Below are 12,860 nucleotides of genomic sequence, written 5' to 3' on the forward strand. Positions count from 1 at the left end.
AGAAAAGAAGCAAATGTGCAGCTAAGAAAGTGAATGTAAAAAAGGCATAGGGGAGACTGACCCCTGCTGGTTGAAGTGAGAAAAAGCAAAAAGCCTACAGCACCTGGTATTCCCAGGCGGTCTCCCATCCAAGTACTAACCAGGCCCGACCCTGCTTAGCTTCCGAGATCAGACGAGATCGGGCGTGTTCAGGGTGGTGTGGCCGTAGGCAGAGACGAGCCTCTCATTTGCAGCTCTTCTACTCTGCAGCCTGCCTGCCTGCCTGCCTGCCTGCCTGCCTGCTGCTCAGCACTGGGCCTGCTTCCTGCCCCCCTCCTTTCCACGCACTCAGCCCAGCTCCAAGGCTGCTTCAGCTCACTGGCTCTATGGCTTACGTACACAAACTGCTTTGCACAGGGAGCCCTTGCTCGGGCTGGCCCCTTCAGCCTCAGCCTGCTCAAAGCCTGGCCATTTCCTGGCTGGGCTGCTTTTAACTCTTATATTTACACATGCCTGGCTGCAGGGGCAATGAGCTTTTCTGGCCGGGACATGGAGCTGGATGGACGGATTGTGTGCTGACAGTAGCAAGCAGCAAACCGGCACACAGGCCTCTGCGGCTTCCAGCTCTGGCTTGCCCCAAGTTGAATGGGGGAGATTCGTCAAAACCTGCGCAGAGAAAAAGCGGAGCAGTTGCCCGTAGCAACCGATCACATTGCTTCTTTTCATTTTTTATTAGCTACCTTTTTGAAACTGGAAGAAGCCATCTCATTGGATGCTTACGGGCAATGGGCCAACTTTTCCCCCAAAACAGGTTTTCGTAAATCTCCCCCCCCCCGATATTCGGGAAAGTGCCTTCCCAGGCTGGGCCAGAGGAGAAAGTGTAAAGAAACATCGCAACCTGTCTACAGCACCCGGTATTCCCAGGAGGTCAACCATCCCAGTACTGTCCGAGCCCGACCCTGCTTGGCTTCCGAGATCAGACGAGATCGGGCATACCCAGGGTGGTGTGGCCGGTAGACACTGGCTGGCCCCACTCTGTCGCACAAGCAGCTTTCCTCCAGGCCGCGGACCGTTGCGCAAAGGGCTGGACAGCAGGTAGCGCACCCCTGCGTACATTGCAGGTGAGCCCTGGGGACGTGCAGGGACTCAAGCTGATAGGACTGTAGGAGCATATCCCGTACTGTGACGTCACATAAACAACACAAGGGAGAAAGGCCATAAAAAAAGAAGAAAAGAAGCAAATGTGCAGCTAAGAAAGTGAATGTAAAAAAGGCATAGGGGAGACTGACCCCTGCTGGTTGAAGTGAGAAAAAGCAAAAAGCCTACAGCACCTGGTATTCCCAGGCGGTCTCCCATCCAAGTACTAACCAGGCCCGACCCTGCTTAGCTTCCGAGATCAGACGAGATCGGGCGTGTTCAGGGTGGTGTGGCCGTAGGCAGAGACGAGCCTCTCATTTGCAGCTCTTCTACTCTGCAGCCTGCCTGCCTGCCTGCCTGCCTGCCTGCCTGCCTGCTGCTCAGCACTGGGCCTGCTTCCTGCCCCCCTCCTTTCCACGCACTCAGCCCAGCTCCAAGGCTGCTTCAGCTCACTGGCTCTATGGCTTACGTACACAAACTGCTTTGCACAGGGAGCCCTTGCTCGGGCTGGCCCCTTCAGCCTCAGCCTGCTCAAAGCCTGGCCATTTCCTGGCTGGGCTGCTTTTAACTCTTATATTTACACATGCCTGGCTGCAGGGGCAATGAGCTTTTCTGGCCGGGACATGGAGCTGGATGGACGGATTGTGTGCTGACAGTAGCAAGCAGCAAACCGGCACACAGGCCTCTGCGGCTTCCAGCTCTGGCTTGCCCCAAGTTGAATGGGGGAGATTCGTCAAAACCTGCGCAGAGAAAAAGCGGAGCAGTTGCCCGTAGCAACCGATCACATTGCTTCTTTTCATTTTTTATTAGCTACCTTTTTGAAACTGGAAGAAGCCATCTCATTGGATGCTTACGGGCAATGGGCCAACTTTTCCCCCAAAACAGGTTTTCGTAAATCTCCCCCCCCCCGATATTCGGGAAAGTGCCTTCCCAGGCTGGGCCAGAGGAGAAAGTGTAAAGAAACATCGCAACCTGTCTACAGCACCCGGTATTCCCAGGAGGTCAACCATCCCAGTACTGTCCGAGCCCGACCCTGCTTGGCTTCCGAGATCAGACGAGATCGGGCATACCCAGGGTGGTGTGGCCGGTAGACACTGGCTGGCCCCACTCTGTCGCACAAGCAGCTTTCCTCCAGGCCGCGGACCGTTGCGCAAAGGGCTGGACAGCAGGTAGCGCACCCCTGCGTACATTGCAGGTGAGCCCTGGGGACGTGCAGGGACTCAAGCTGATAGGACTGTAGGAGCATATCCCGTACTGTGACGTCACATAAACAACACAAGGGAGAAAGGCCATAAAAAAAGAAGAAAAGAAGCAAATGTGCAGCTAAGAAAGTGAATGTAAAAAAGGCATAGGGGAGACTGACCCCTGCTGGTTGAAGTGAGAAAAAGCAAAAAGCCTACAGCACCTGGTATTCCCAGGCGGTCTCCCATCCAAGTACTAACCAGGCCCGACCCTGCTTAGCTTCCGAGATCAGACGAGATCGGGCGTGTTCAGGGTGGTGTGGCCGTAGGCAGAGACGAGCCTCTCATTTGCAGCTCTTCTACTCTGCAGCCTGCCTGCCTGCCTGCCTGCCTGCCTGCCTGCCTGCTGCTCAGCACTGGGCCTGCTTCCTGCCCCCCTCCTTTCCACGCACTCAGCCCAGCTCCAAGGCTGCTTCAGCTCACTGGCTCTATGGCTTACGTACACAAACTGCTTTGCACAGGGAGCCCTTGCTCGGGCTGGCCCCTTCAGCCTCAGCCTGCTCAAAGCCTGGCCATTTCCTGGCTGGGCTGCTTTTAACTCTTATATTTACACATGCCTGGCTGCAGGGGCAATGAGCTTTTCTGGCCGGGACATGGAGCTGGATGGACGGATTGTGTGCTGACAGTAGCAAGCAGCAAACCGGCACACAGGCCTCTGCGGCTTCCAGCTCTGGCTTGCCCCAAGTTGAATGGGGGAGATTCGTCAAAACCTGCGCAGAGAAAAAGCGGAGCAGTTGCCCGTAGCAACCGATCACATTGCTTCTTTTCATTTTTTATTAGCTACCTTTTTGAAACTGGAAGAAGCCATCTCATTGGATGCTTACGGGCAATGGGCCAACTTTTCCCCCAAAACAGGTTTTCGTAAATCTCCCCCCCCCCGATATTCGGGAAAGTGCCTTCCCAGGCTGGGCCAGAGGAGAAAGTGTAAAGAAACATCGCAACCTGTCTACAGCACCCGGTATTCCCAGGAGGTCAACCATCCCAGTACTGTCCGAGCCCGACCCTGCTTGGCTTCCGAGATCAGACGAGATCGGGCATACCCAGGGTGGTGTGGCCGGTAGACACTGGCTGGCCCCACTCTGTCGCACAAGCAGCTTTCCTCCAGGCCGCGGACCGTTGCGCAAAGGGCTGGACAGCAGGTAGCGCACCCCTGCGTACATTGCAGGTGAGCCCTGGGGACGTGCAGGGACTCAAGCTGATAGGACTGTAGGAGCATATCCCGTACTGTGACGTCACATAAACAACACAAGGGAGAAAGGCCATAAAAAAAGAAGAAAAGAAGCAAATGTGCAGCTAAGAAAGTGAATGTAAAAAAGGCATAGGGGAGACTGACCCCTGCTGGTTGAAGTGAGAAAAAGCAAAAAGCCTACAGCACCTGGTATTCCCAGGCGGTCTCCCATCCAAGTACTAACCAGGCCCGACCCTGCTTAGCTTCCGAGATCAGACGAGATCGGGCGTGTTCAGGGTGGTGTGGCCGTAGGCAGAGACGAGCCTCTCATTTGCAGCTCTTCTACTCTGCAGCCTGCCTGCCTGCCTGCCTGCCTGCCTGCCTGCCTGCCTGCTGCTCAGCACTGGGCCTGCTTCCTGCCCCCCTCCTTTCCACGCACTCAGCCCAGCTCCAAGGCTGCTTCAGCTCACTGGCTCTATGGCTTACGTACACAAACTGCTTTGCACAGGGAGCCCTTGCTCGGGCTGGCCCCTTCAGCCTCAGCCTGCTCAAAGCCTGGCCATTTCCTGGCTGGGCTGCTTTTAACTCTTATATTTACACATGCCTGGCTGCAGGGGCAATGAGCTTTTCTGGCCGGGACATGGAGCTGGATGGACGGATTGTGTGCTGACAGTAGCAAGCAGCAAACCGGCACACAGGCCTCTGCGGCTTCCAGCTCTGGCTTGCCCCAAGTTGAATGGGGGAGATTCGTCAAAACCTGCGCAGAGAAAAAGCGGAGCAGTTGCCCGTAGCAACCGATCACATTGCTTCTTTTCATTTTTTATTAGCTACCTTTTTGAAACTGGAAGAAGCCATCTCATTGGATGCTTACGGGCAATGGGCCAACTTTTCCCCCAAAACAGGTTTTCGTAAATCTCGCCCCCCCCCCCCCCCCCCCCGGATATTCGGGAAAGTGCCTTCCCAGGCTGGGCCAGAGGAGAAAGTGTAAAGAAACATCGCAACCTGTCTACAGCACCCGGTATTCCCAGGAGGTCAACCATCCCAGTACTGTCCGAGCCCGACCCTGCTTGGCTTCCGAGATCAGACGAGATCGGGCATACCCAGGGTGGTGTGGCCGGTAGACACTGGCTGGCCCCACTCTGTCGCACAAGCAGCTTTCCTCCAGGCCGCGGACCGTTGCGCAAAGGGCTGGACAGCAGGTAGCGCACCCCTGCGTACATTGCAGGTGAGCCCTGGGGACGTGCAGGGACTCAAGCTGATAGGACTGTAGGAGCATATCCCGTACTGTGACGTCACATAAACAACACAAGGGAGAAAGGCCATAAAAAAAGAAGAAAAGAAGCAAATGTGCAGCTAAGAAAGTGAATGTAAAAAAGGCATAGGGGAGACTGACCCCTGCTGGTTGAAGTGAGAAAAAGCAAAAAGCCTACAGCACCTGGTATTCCCAGGCGGTCTCCCATCCAAGTACTAACCAGGCCCGACCCTGCTTAGCTTCCGAGATCAGACGAGATCGGGCGTGTTCAGGGTGGTGTGGCCGTAGGCAGAGACGAGCCTCTCATTTGCAGCTCTTCTACTCTGCAGCCTGCCTGCCTGCCTGCTGCTCAGCACTGGGCCTGCTTCCTGCCCCCCTCCTTTCCACGCACTCAGCCCAGCTCCAAGGCTGCTTCAGCTCACTGGCTCTATGGCTTACGTACACAAACTGCTTTGCACAGGGAGCCCTTGCTCGGGCTGGCCCCTTCAGCCTCAGCCTGCTCAAAGCCTGGCCATTTCCTGGCTGGGCTGCTTTTAACTCTTATATTTACACATGCCTGGCTGCAGGGGCAATGAGCTTTTCTGGCCGGGACATGGAGCTGGATGGACGGATTGTGTGCTGACAGTAGCAAGCAGCAAACCGGCACACAGGCCTCTGCGGCTTCCAGCTCTGGCTTGCCCCAAGTTGAATGGGGGAGATTCGTCAAAACCTGCGCAGAGAAAAAGCGGAGCAGTTGCCCGTAGCAACCGATCACATTGCTTCTTTTCATTTTTTATTAGCTACCTTTTTGAAACTGGAAGAAGCCATCTCATTGGATGCTTACGGGCAATGGGCCAACTTTTCCCCCAAAACAGGTTTTCGTAAATCTCGCCCCCCCCCCCCCCGGATATTCGGGAAAGTGCCTTCCCAGGCTGGGCCAGAGGAGAAAGTGTAAAGAAACATCGCAACCTGTCTACAGCACCCGGTATTCCCAGGAGGTCAACCATCCCAGTACTGTCCGAGCCCGACCCTGCTTGGCTTCCGAGATCAGACGAGATCGGGCATACCCAGGGTGGTGTGGCCGGTAGACACTGGCTGGCCCCACTCTGTCGCACAAGCAGCTTTCCTCCAGGCCGCGGACCGTTGCGCAAAGGGCTGGACAGCAGGTAGCGCACCCCTGCGTACATTGCAGGTGAGCCCTGGGGACGTGCAGGGACTCAAGCTGATAGGACTGTAGGAGCATATCCCGTACTGTGACGTCACATAAACAACACAAGGGAGAAAGGCCATAAAAAAAGAAGAAAAGAAGCAAATGTGCAGCTAAGAAAGTGAATGTAAAAAAGGCATAGGGGAGACTGACCCCTGCTGGTTGAAGTGAGAAAAAGCAAAAAGCCTACAGCACCTGGTATTCCCAGGCGGTCTCCCATCCAAGTACTAACCAGGCCCGACCCTGCTTAGCTTCCGAGATCAGACGAGATCGGGCGTGTTCAGGGTGGTGTGGCCGTAGGCAGAGACGAGCCTCTCATTTGCAGCTCTTCTACTCTGCAGCCTGCCTGCCTGCCTGCTGCTCAGCACTGGACCTGCTTCCTGCCCCCCTCCTTTCCACGCACTCAGCCCAGCTCCAAGGCTGCTTCAGCTCACTGGCTCTATGGCTTACGTACACAAACTGCTTTGCACAGGGAGCCCTTGCTCGGGCTGGCCCCTTCAGCCTCAGCCTGCTCAAAGCCTGGCCATTTCCTGGCTGGGCTGCTTTTAACTCTTATATTTACACATGCCTGGCTGCAGGGGCAATGAGCTTTTCTGGCCGGGACACGGAGCTGGATGGACGGATTGTGTGCTGACAGTAGCAAGCAGCAAACCGGCACACAGGCCTCTGCGGCTTCCAGCTCTGGCTTGCCCCAAGTTGAATGGGGGAGATTCGTCAAAACCTGCGCAGAGAAAAAGCGGAGCAGTTGCCCGTAGCAACCGATCACATTGCTTCTTTTCATTTTTTATTTGCTACCTTTTTGAAACTGGAAGAAGCCATCTCATTGGATGCTTACGGGCAATGGGCCAACTTTTCCCCCAAAACAGGTTTTCGTAAATCTCCCCCCCCCCGATATTCGGGAAAGTGCCTTCCCAGGCTGGGCCAGAGGAGAAAGTGTAAAGAAACATCGCAACCTGTCTACAGCACCCGGTATTCCCAGGAGGTCAACCATCCCAGTACTGTCCGAGCCCGACCCTGCTTGGCTTCCGAGATCAGACGAGATCGGGCATACCCAGGGTGGTGTGGCCGGTAGACACTGGCTGGCCCCACTCTGTCGCACAAGCAGCTTTCCTCCAGGCCGCGGACCGTTGCGCAAAGGGCCGGACAGCAGGTAGCGCACCCCTGCGTACATTGCAGGTGAGCCCTGGGGACGTGCAGGGACTCAAGCTGATAGGACTGTAGGAGCATATCCCGTACTGTGACGTCACATAAACAACACAAGGGAGAAAGGCCATAAAAAAAGAAGAAAAGAAGCAAATGTGCAGCTAAGAAAGTGAATGTAAAAAAGGCATAGGGGAGACTGACCCCTGCTGGTTGAAGTGAGAAAAAGCAAAAAGCCTACAGCACCTGGTATTCCCAGGCGGTCTCCCATCCAAGTACTAACCAGGCCCGACCCTGCTTAGCTTCCGAGATCAGACGAGATCGGGCGTGTTCAGGTTGGTGTGGCCGTAGGCAGAGACGAGTCTCTCATTTGCAGCTCTTCTACTCTGCAGCCTGCCTGCCTGCTGCTCAGCACTGGGCCTGCTTCCTGCCCCCCTCCTTTCCACGCACTCAGCCCAGCTCCAAGGCTGCTTCAGCTCACTGGCTCTATGGCTTACGTACACAAACTGCTTTGCACAGGGAGCCCTTGCTCGGGCTGGCCCCTTCAGCCTCAGCCTGCTCAAAGCCTGGCCATTTCCTGGCTGGGCTGCTTTTAACTCTTATATTTACACATGCCTGGCTGCAGGGGCAATGAGCTTTTCTGGCCGGGACACGGAGCTGGATGGACGGATTGTGTGCTGACAGTAGCAAGCAGCAAACCGGCACACAGGCCTCTGCGGCTTCCAGCTCTGGCTTGCCCCAAGTTGAATGGGGGAGATTCGTCAAAACCTGCGCAGAGAAAAAGCGGAGCAGTTGCCCGTAGCAACCGATCACATTGCTTCTTTTCATTTTTTATTTGCTACCTTTTTGAAACTGGAAGAAGCCATCTCATTGGATGCTTACGGGCAATGGGCCAACTTTTCCCCCAAAACAGGTTTTCGTAAATCTCCCCCCCCCCGATATTCGGGAAAGTGCCTTCCCAGGCTGGGCCAGAGGAGAAAGTGTAAAGAAACATCGCAACCTGTCTACAGCACCCGGTATTCCCAGGAGGTCAACCATCCCAGTACTGTCCGAGCCCAACCCTGCTTGGCTTCCGAGATCAGACGAGATCGGGCGTGTTCAGGGTGGTGTGGCCGTAGGCAGAGACGAGCCTCTCATTTGCAGCTCTTCTACTCTGCAGCCTGCCTGCCTGCCTGCCTGCTGCTCAGCACTGGGCCTGCTTCCTGCCCCCCTCCTTTCCACGCACTCAGCCCAGCTCCAAGGCTGCTTCAGCTCACTGGCTCTATGGCTTACGTACACAAACTGCTTTGCACAGGGAGCCCTTGCTCGGGCTGGCCCCTTCAGCCTCAGCCTGCTCAAAGCCTGGCCATTTCCTGGCTGGGCTGCTTTTAACTCTTATATTTACACATGCCTGGCTGCAGGGGCAATGAGCTTTTCTGGCCGGGACACGGAGCTGGATGGACGGATTGTGTGCTGACAGTAGCAAGCAGCAAACCGGCACACAGGCCTCTGCGGCTTCCAGCTCTGGCTTGCCCCAAGTTGAATGGGGGAGATTCGTCAAAACCTGCGCAGAGAAAAAGCAGAGCAGTTGCCCGTAGCAACCGATCACATTGCTTCTTTTCATTTTTTATTTGCTACCTTTTTGAAACTGGAAGAAGCCATCTCATTGGATGCTTACGGGCAATGGGCCAACTTTTCCCCCAAAATAGGTTTTCGTAAATCTCCCCCCCCCCCGATATTCGGGAAAGTGCCTTCCCAGGCTGGGCCAGAGGAGAAAGTGTAAAGAAACATCGCAACCTGTCTACAGCACCCGGTATTCCCAGGAGGTCAACCATCCCAGTACTGTCCGAGCCCGACCCTGCTTGGCTTCCGAGATCAGACGAGATCGGGCATACCCAGGGTGGTGTGGCCGGTAGACACTGGCTGGCCCCACTCTGTCGCACAAGCAGCTTTCCTCCAGGCCGCGGACCGTTGCGCAAAGGGCTGGACAGCAGGTAGCGCACCCCTGCGTACATTGCAGGTGAGCCCTGGGGACGTGCAGGGACTCAAGCTGATAGGACTGTAGGAGCATATCCCGTACTGTGACGTCACATAAACAACACAAGGGAGAAAGGCCATAAAAAAAGAAGAAAAGAAGCAAATGTGCAGCTAAGAAAGTGAATGTAAAAAAGGCATAGGGGAGACTGACCCCTGCTTGTTGAAGTGAGAAAAAGCAAAAAGCCTACAGCACCTGGTATTCCCAGGCGGTCTCCCATCCAAGTACTAACCAGGCCCGACCCTGCTTAGCTTCCGAGATCAGACGAGATCGGGCGTGTTCAGGGTGGTGTGGCCGTAGGCAGAGACGAGCCTCTCATTTGCAGCTCTTCTACTCTGCAGCCTGCCTGCCTGCCTGCTGCTCAGCACTGGGCCTGCTTCCTGCCCCCCTCCTTTCCACGCACTCAGCCCAGCTCCAAGGCTGCTTCAGCTCACTGGCTCTATGGCTTACGTACACAAACTGCTTTGCACAGGGAGCCCTTGCTCGGGCTGGCCCCTTCAGCCTCAGCCTGCTCAAAGCCTGGCCATTTCCTGGCTGGGCTGCTTTTAACTCTTATATTTACACATGCCTGGCTGCAGGGGCAATGAGCTTTTCTGGCCGGGACATGGAGCTGGATGGACGGATTGTGTGCTGACAGTAGCAAGCAGCAAACCGGCACACAGGCCTCTGCGGCTTCCAGCTCTGGCTTGCCCCAAGTTGAATGGGGGAGATTCGTCAAAACCTGCGCAGAGAAAAAGCGGAGCAGTTGCCCGTAGCAACCGATCACATTGCTTCTTTTCATTTTTTATTAGCTACCTTTTTGAAACTGGAAGAAGCCATCTCATTGGATGCTTACGGGCAATGGGCCAACTTTTCCCCCAAAACAGGTTTTCGTAAATCTCGCCCCCCCCCCCCGGATATTCGGGAAAGTGCCTTCCCAGGCTGGGCCAGAGGAGAAAGTGTAAAGAAACATCGCAACCTGTCTACAGCACCCGGTATTCCCAGGAGGTCAACCATCCCAGTACTGTCCGAGCCCGACCCTGCTTGGCTTCCGAGATCAGACGAGATCGGGCATACCCAGGGTGGTGTGGCCGGTAGACACTGGCTGGCCCCACTCTGTCGCACAAGCAGCTTTCCTCCAGGCCGCGGACCGTTGCGCAAAGGGCTGGACAGCAGGTAGCGCACCCCTGCGTACATTGCAGGTGAGCCCTGGGGACGTGCAGGGACTCAAGCTGATAGGACTGTAGGAGCATATCCCGTACTGTGACGTCACATAAACAACACAAGGGAGAAAGGCCATAAAAAAAGAAGAAAAGAAGCAAATGTGCAGCTAAGAAAGTGAATGTAAAAAAGGCATAGGGGAGACTGACCCCTGCTGGTTGAAGTGAGAAAAAGCAAAAAGCCTACAGCACCTGGTATTCCCAGGCGGTCTCCCATCCAAGTACTAACCAGGCCCGACCCTGCTTAGCTTCCGAGATCAGACGAGATCGGGCGTGTTCAGGGTGGTGTGGCCGTAGGCAGAGACGAGCCTCTCATTTGCAGCTCTTCTACTCTGCAGCCTGCCTGCCTGCCTGCTGCTCAGCACTGGACCTGCTTCCTGCCCCCCTCCTTTCCACGCACTCAGCCCAGCTCCAAGGCTGCTTCAGCTCACTGGCTCTATGGCTTACGTACACAAACTGCTTTGCACAGGGAGCCCTTGCTCGGGCTGGCCCCTTCAGCCTCAGCCTGCTCAAAGCCTGGCCATTTCCTGGCTGGGCTGCTTTTAACTCTTATATTTACACATGCCTGGCTGCAGGGGCAATGAGCTTTTCTGGCCGGGACACGGAGCTGGATGGACGGATTGTGTGCTGACAGTAGCAAGCAGCAAACCGGCACACAGGCCTCTGCGGCTTCCAGCTCTGGCTTGCCCCAAGTTGAATGGGGGAGATTCGTCAAAACCTGCGCAGAGAAAAAGCGGAGCAGTTGCCCGTAGCAACCGATCACATTGCTTCTTTTCATTTTTTATTTGCTACCTTTTTGAAACTGGAAGAAGCCATCTCATTGGATGCTTACGGGCAATGGGCCAACTTTTCCCCCAAAACAGGTTTTCGTAAATCTCCCCCCCCCCCGATATTCGGGAAAGTGCCTTCCCAGGCTGGGCCAGAGGAGAAAGTGTAAAGAAACATCGCAACCTGTCTACAGCACCCGGTATTCCCAGGAGGTCAACCATCCCAGTACTGTCCGAGCCCGACCCTGCTTGGCTTCCGAGATCAGACGAGATCGGGCATACCCAGGGTGGTGTGGCCGGTAGACACTGGCTGGCCCCACTCTGTCGCACAAGCAGCTTTCCTCCAGGCCGCGGACCGTTGCGCAAAGGGCTGGACAGCAGGTAGCGCACCCCTGCGTACATTGCAGGTGAGCCCTGGGGACGTGCAGGGACTCAAGCTGATAGGACTGTAGGAGCATATCCCGTACTGTGACGTCACATAAACAACACAAGGGAGAAAGGCCATAAAAAAAGAAGAAAAGAAGCAAATGTGCAGCTAAGAAAGTGAATGTAAAAAAGGCATAGGGGAGACTGACCCCTGCTGGTTGAAGTGAGAAAAAGCAAAAAGCCTACAGCACCTGGTATTCCCAGGCGGTCTCCCATCCAAGTACTAACCAGGCCCGACCCTGCTTAGCTTCCGAGATCAGACGAGATCGGGCGTGTTCAGGTTGGTGTGGCCGTAGGCAGAGACGAGTCTCTCATTTGCAGCTCTTCTACTCTGCAGCCTGCCTGCCTGCTGCTCAGCACTGGGCCTGCTTCCTGCCCCCCTCCTTTCCACGCACTCAGCCCAGCTCCAAGGCTGCTTCAGCTCACTGGCTCTATGGCTTACGTACACAAACTGCTTTGCACAGGGAGCCCTTGCTCGGGCTGGCCCCTTCAGCCTCAGCCTGCTCAAAGCCTGGCCATTTCCTGGCTGGGCTGCTTTTAACTCTTATATTTACACATGCCTGGCTGCAGGGGCAATGAGCTTTTCTGGCCGGGACACGGAGCTGGATGGACGGATTGTGTGCTGACAGTAGCAAGCAGCAAACCGGCACACAGGCCTCTGCGGCTTCCAGCTCTGGCTTGCCCCAAGTTGAATGGGGGAGATTCGTCAAAACCTGCGCAGAGAAAAAGCGGAGCAGTTGCCCGTAGCAACCGATCACATTGCTTCTTTTCATTTTTTATTTGCTACCTTTTTGAAACTGGAAGAAGCCATCTCATTGGATGCTTACGGGCAATGGGCCAACTTTTCCCCCAAAACAGGTTTTCGTAAATCTCCCCCCCCCCGATATTCGGGAAAGTGCCTTCCCAGGCTGGGCCAGAGGAGAAAGTGTAAAGAAACATCGCAACCTGTCTACAGCACCCGGTATTCCCAGGAGGTCAACCATCCCAGTACTGTCCGAGCCCAACCCTGCTTGGCTTCCGAGATCAGACGAGATCGGGCGTGTTCAGGGTGGTGTGGCCGTAGGCAGAGACGAGCCTCTCATTTGCAGCTCTTCTACTCTGCAGCCTGCCTGCCTGCCTGCCTGCTGCTCAGCACTGGGCCTGCTTCCTGCCCCCCTCCTTTCCACGCACTCAGCCCAGCTCCAAGGCTGCTTCAGCTCACTGGCTCTATGGCTTACGTACACAAACTGCTTTGCACAGGGAGCCCTTGCTCGGGCTGGCCCCTTCAGCCTCAGCCTGCTCAAAGCCTGGCCATTTCCTGGCTGGGCTGCTTTTAACTCTTATATTTACACATGCCTGGCTGCAGGGGCAA

General features: G+C 55.4%; 12 non-coding genes and 9 pseudogenes across 12 annotated transcripts; all 21 read right to left on the reverse strand.

Moving 5' to 3' along the window:
• Nucleotides 1-91: 91 nt before the first annotated feature.
• LOC130338428 (5S ribosomal RNA) lies at nt 92-210 on the reverse strand. The gene has a single exon (XR_008879121.1). It is a non-coding gene; the product is annotated as a 5S ribosomal RNA (ribosomal RNA).
• Nucleotides 211-878: 668 nt separating this feature from the next.
• On the reverse strand, nt 879-998 carry LOC130338656 (5S ribosomal RNA; annotated as a pseudogene).
• A 300-nt stretch (nt 999-1,298) lies between these two features.
• LOC130338429 (5S ribosomal RNA) lies at nt 1,299-1,417 on the reverse strand. Its single transcript, XR_008879122.1, has one exon. It is a non-coding gene; the product is annotated as a 5S ribosomal RNA (ribosomal RNA).
• Nucleotides 1,418-2,089: 672 nt separating this feature from the next.
• LOC130338657 (5S ribosomal RNA) lies at nt 2,090-2,209 on the reverse strand (annotated as a pseudogene).
• A 300-nt stretch (nt 2,210-2,509) lies between these two features.
• Nucleotides 2,510-2,628, reverse strand: LOC130338430 (5S ribosomal RNA). The gene has a single exon (XR_008879123.1). It is a non-coding gene; the product is annotated as a 5S ribosomal RNA (ribosomal RNA).
• Nucleotides 2,629-3,300: 672 nt separating this feature from the next.
• Nucleotides 3,301-3,420, reverse strand: LOC130338659 (5S ribosomal RNA; annotated as a pseudogene).
• Nucleotides 3,421-3,720: 300 nt separating this feature from the next.
• Nucleotides 3,721-3,839, reverse strand: LOC130338431 (5S ribosomal RNA). Its single transcript, XR_008879124.1, has one exon. It is a non-coding gene; the product is annotated as a 5S ribosomal RNA (ribosomal RNA).
• A 689-nt stretch (nt 3,840-4,528) lies between these two features.
• Nucleotides 4,529-4,648, reverse strand: LOC130338660 (5S ribosomal RNA; annotated as a pseudogene).
• A 300-nt stretch (nt 4,649-4,948) lies between these two features.
• On the reverse strand, nt 4,949-5,067 carry LOC130338432 (5S ribosomal RNA). The gene has a single exon (XR_008879125.1). It is a non-coding gene; the product is annotated as a 5S ribosomal RNA (ribosomal RNA).
• Nucleotides 5,068-5,726: 659 nt separating this feature from the next.
• Nucleotides 5,727-5,846, reverse strand: LOC130338661 (5S ribosomal RNA; annotated as a pseudogene).
• Nucleotides 5,847-6,146: 300 nt separating this feature from the next.
• LOC130338434 (5S ribosomal RNA) lies at nt 6,147-6,265 on the reverse strand. Its single transcript, XR_008879126.1, has one exon. It is a non-coding gene; the product is annotated as a 5S ribosomal RNA (ribosomal RNA).
• Nucleotides 6,266-6,917: 652 nt separating this feature from the next.
• LOC130338662 (5S ribosomal RNA) lies at nt 6,918-7,037 on the reverse strand (annotated as a pseudogene).
• A 300-nt stretch (nt 7,038-7,337) lies between these two features.
• Nucleotides 7,338-7,456, reverse strand: LOC130338516 (5S ribosomal RNA). The gene has a single exon (XR_008879200.1). It is a non-coding gene; the product is annotated as a 5S ribosomal RNA (ribosomal RNA).
• A 648-nt stretch (nt 7,457-8,104) lies between these two features.
• LOC130338534 (5S ribosomal RNA) lies at nt 8,105-8,223 on the reverse strand. Its single transcript, XR_008879216.1, has one exon. It is a non-coding gene; the product is annotated as a 5S ribosomal RNA (ribosomal RNA).
• Nucleotides 8,224-8,880: 657 nt separating this feature from the next.
• On the reverse strand, nt 8,881-9,000 carry LOC130338663 (5S ribosomal RNA; annotated as a pseudogene).
• A 300-nt stretch (nt 9,001-9,300) lies between these two features.
• Nucleotides 9,301-9,419, reverse strand: LOC130338435 (5S ribosomal RNA). The gene has a single exon (XR_008879127.1). It is a non-coding gene; the product is annotated as a 5S ribosomal RNA (ribosomal RNA).
• Nucleotides 9,420-10,076: 657 nt separating this feature from the next.
• On the reverse strand, nt 10,077-10,196 carry LOC130338664 (5S ribosomal RNA; annotated as a pseudogene).
• Nucleotides 10,197-10,496: 300 nt separating this feature from the next.
• Nucleotides 10,497-10,615, reverse strand: LOC130338436 (5S ribosomal RNA). Its single transcript, XR_008879128.1, has one exon. It is a non-coding gene; the product is annotated as a 5S ribosomal RNA (ribosomal RNA).
• Nucleotides 10,616-11,268: 653 nt separating this feature from the next.
• LOC130338666 (5S ribosomal RNA) lies at nt 11,269-11,388 on the reverse strand (annotated as a pseudogene).
• Nucleotides 11,389-11,688: 300 nt separating this feature from the next.
• Nucleotides 11,689-11,807, reverse strand: LOC130338517 (5S ribosomal RNA). Its single transcript, XR_008879201.1, has one exon. It is a non-coding gene; the product is annotated as a 5S ribosomal RNA (ribosomal RNA).
• Nucleotides 11,808-12,455: 648 nt separating this feature from the next.
• Nucleotides 12,456-12,574, reverse strand: LOC130338535 (5S ribosomal RNA). The gene has a single exon (XR_008879217.1). It is a non-coding gene; the product is annotated as a 5S ribosomal RNA (ribosomal RNA).
• Nucleotides 12,575-12,860: the final 286 nt, after the last annotated feature.

Source organism: Hyla sarda, unplaced genomic scaffold (assembly GCF_029499605.1).
Source record: "Hyla sarda isolate aHylSar1 unplaced genomic scaffold, aHylSar1.hap1 scaffold_523, whole genome shotgun sequence".
Classification (NCBI taxonomy): domain Eukaryota; kingdom Metazoa; phylum Chordata; class Amphibia; order Anura; family Hylidae; genus Hyla; species Hyla sarda.